The sequence below is a fragment of the Triticum urartu genome, chromosome 7A (genome assembly GCF_056163025.1).
Source record: "Triticum urartu cultivar PI428250 chromosome 7A, HENAU_Tu73, whole genome shotgun sequence".
In the NCBI taxonomy this organism is placed as follows: Eukaryota; Viridiplantae; Streptophyta; class Magnoliopsida; order Poales; family Poaceae; genus Triticum; species Triticum urartu.
This window is the reverse complement of record NC_141879.1, coordinates 130,020,149-130,024,063: the sequence shown is the minus strand read 5'-3', so window position 1 is coordinate 130,024,063 and position 3,915 is coordinate 130,020,149.

The window sequence follows — 3,915 nt, the reverse complement described above, 5'->3', positions numbered from 1 at the left end:
GCTCCAAAGTTAACGTGGTTCCATTAACTAAAAGAGGTGGTGAGCCAAATAAATTTAGCATAGCACTATAAGAATCAAAAGTATGGCTACCCAAGAAGTTCCCTCCGGTAATGGTATCGAGGATATATCTATACCAAGGATTAACACCTACATAAAAATTGAGGAGAAGAACTAAGGTAGATTGCTTTCTGGTACATCTATTTTGAGCATTGCAAATTCTATACCAAGCATCTTTTAGATTTTCTCCCTCCCTTTGTTTAAAATTTAGAACTTCACTCTCGGGGGACAATGGAGAAGATATGAGACTAGTCATGACGACAAGCAAAAAAAACTAGCACACAAGCAAGCAAGAGGCAAGTGGAAAAGAGGGGGAGGATAGGGAGAGAGAGGGCGAATAAAACGGCAAGGGTGAATTGGGGGGAGAGGAAAACGAGAGGCAAATGGAAAATAATGTAATGCGAGAGATAGGGATTGTGATGGGTACTTGGTATGTTGACTTTTTGCGTAGACTCCCCGGCAACAGTGCCAGAAATCCTTCTTGCTACGTCTTGAGCTTGCGTTGGTTTTCCCCGACGAGGAAGGGATGATGCAGCAGAGTAGCGTAAGTATTTCCCTTAGTTTTTGAGAACCAAGGTATCAATCCAGTAGGAGCCCACGCTCAAGTCCCTCGTACCTGCACAAAGCGATAGCTACTCGCAACCAACGCGATTAGGGGTTGTCAAGCCCTTCACGGTCACTTACGAGAGCGAGATCTGATAGATATAATATTTTTGGTATAAAGATGCAAAGTAAAAAGTAAAAGCAAAGCAAAGCAAGATTAAAGTGATGGAGATTGATATGATGAGAATAGACCCTAGGGCCATAGGTTTCACTAGTGGCTTCTCTCAAGAGCATAAGTATTCTACGGTGGGTGAACAAATTACTGTTGAGCAATTGACAGAATTGAGCATAGTTATGAGAATATCTAGGCATGATCATGTATATAGGCATCACGTCCGTGACAAGTACATTGAAACGATTCTGCATCTACTACTATTACTCCACCCATCGACCGCTATCCAGCATGCATCTAGAGTATTAAGTTAAAAACAGAGTAACGCCTTAAGCAAGATGACATGATGTAGAGAGATAAATTCATGCAATATGAAATAAACCCCATCTTGTTATCCTCGATGGCAACGATACAATACGTGCCTTGCTGCCCCTTCTGTCACTGGGTAAGGACACCGCAAGATCGAACCCAAAGCTAAGCACTTCTCCCATGGCAAGAACTACCAATCTAGTTGGCCAAACCAAACGGATAATTTGAAGAGACTTGCAAAGATAACCAATCATACATAAAAGAATTCAGAGAAGATTCAAATATTATTCATAGATAGACTTGATCATAAACCCACAATTCATCGGTCTCAACAAACACACCGCAAAAAGAAGATTACATCGAATAGATCTCCACAAGAGAGGGGGAGAACTTTGTATTGAGATTCAAAGAGAGAGAAGAAGCCATCTAGCTACTAACTATGGACCCGAAGGTCTGAGGTAAACTACTCACAGTTCATCGGAGAGGCTATGATGATGTAGAAGCCCTCCGTGATGATGGCCCTCTTCCGGCGGAGCTCCGGAACAGGCCCCAAGATGGGATCTCGTGGATACAGAAAGTTGCGGCGGCGAAATTAGGTTTTTGGCTCCTGTTCTGATCGTTTGGGGGTACGTGTGTATATATAGGAGGAAGAAGTACGCCGGAGGAGCAACGAGGGGCCCACGAGGTAGGGGGTGCGCCCCCACCCTCGTGACCGCCTCTTTTGTTCCTTGGAGTAGGGTCCAAGTTTCCTGGATCACGTTCGGTGAGAAAATCACGTTCCCGAAGATTTTATTCCGTTTGGACTCTGTTTGATATTCCGTTTATCCGAAACACTGAAATAGGCAAAAAAACAGCAATTCTGGGCTGGGCCTCCGGTTAATAGGTTAGTCCCAAAAATAATATAAAAGTGGAAAATAAATCCCAATATAGTCCAAAACAATAGATAATATAGCATGGAGCAATCAAAAATTATAGATACGTTGGAGACGTATCAACCTCATACATCAGTATGTATTATATCCAATAAGTTAGTTGCTCACTCCATTGTTCCGGAGAACGGATTCTTAGTCATCTTTGCCCATGAGGCATGGTTCGCAAGCATCTACTGATTCATTAATCAAGTGATTCCAAAAGCCCATCGGCATGGATTTTCTTCATGCTCTTTACACCAATATGACCTAAACGACAGCGCCACAAATAAGTTGCACTATCATTATTAACTTTGCATCTTTGGCTTCAATATTATGAATATGTGTATCACTACGATCGAGATCCAGCAAACCATTTTTATTGGGTGTATAGCCATGGAAGGTTTTATTCGTGTAAACAGAATAACAATTATTCTCTAACTTAAATGAATAACCGTATTGCAATACACATGATCAAATCATATTCTTGCTCAACGCAAACACCAGATAACATTTATTTAGGTTCAACACTAATCCTGAAAGTATAGGGAGTGTGCGATGATGATTATATCATTCTTGGAACAACTTCCAACACACATCATCACTTCACCCTTAACTAGTCTCTGTTCATTCTGCAACTCCTGTTTCAAGTTACTACTCTTAGCAACTGAACTAGTATCAAATACCGAGGGGTTGCTATAAACACTAGTAAAGTACACATCAATAACATGTATATCCAATATACCTTTGTTCACCTCGCCATCCTTCTTATCCGCCAAATACTTGGGGCGGTTCCGCTTCTAGTGACCAGTCCCTTTGCAGTAGAAGCACTCGGTCTCAGGCTTAGGTCCAGACTTGGGCTTCTTCACTTGAGCAGCAACTTGCTTGCCATTCTTCTTGAAGTTCCCCTTCTTCCCTTTGCCCTTTTCTTGAAACTAGTGGTCTTTGTCAACCATCAACACTTGATGCTTTTCTTGATTTCTACCTTCGTTGATTTCAGCATCACGAAGAGCTTGGGAATTACTTTTGTCATCCCTTGCATATTATAGTTCATCACTAAGTTCTAGTAACTCGGTGATAGTGACTAGAGAACTTTGTCAATTACTCTCTTATCTGGAAGATTAACTCCCACTTGATTCAAGCAATTGTAGTACTCAGACAATCTGAGCTCATGCTCACTGGTTGAGCTATTCTCCTCCATCTTGTAGCTATAGAACTTGTTGGAGACTTCATATCTCTCAACTCGGGTATTTTCTTGAAATATTAACTTCAACTCTGGGAACATCTCATATGGTCCATGACGTTCAAAACGTCTTTGAAGTCCCGATTCTAAGCCATTAAGCATGGCACACTAAACTATCAAGTAGTCATCATATTGAGCTAGCCAAACGTTCATAACGTTTGCATCTGCTCCTGCAATAGGTCTATCACCTAGCGGTGCATCAAGGACATAATACTTCTGTGCAGCAATGAGGATAATCCTAAGATCACAGATCCAATCCACATCATTGCTACTAACATCTTTCAACTTAGTTTTCTCTAGGAACATATCAAAAATAAAACAGGGGAGCTAAACGCGAGCTATTGATCTACAACATAGACATGCTAATACTATCAGGCCTATGTTCATGATAAAATAAAGTTCATTTTAATCATATTACTTAAGAACTCCCACTTTGATAGACATCCCTCTAATCATCTGAGTGATCACGTGATCCAAATCAACTAAACCATGCCCGATCATCAAGTGAGATGGAGTAGTTTCAATGGTGAACATCACTATGTTGATCATATCTTCTATATGATTCACGCTCGACCTTTCGGCCTCAGTGTTCCGAGGACATATCTGCATATGCTAGGCTCGTCAAGTTTAACCTGAGTATTCCGTGTGTGCAAAACTGTCTTGCACCCGTTGTATTTGAACGT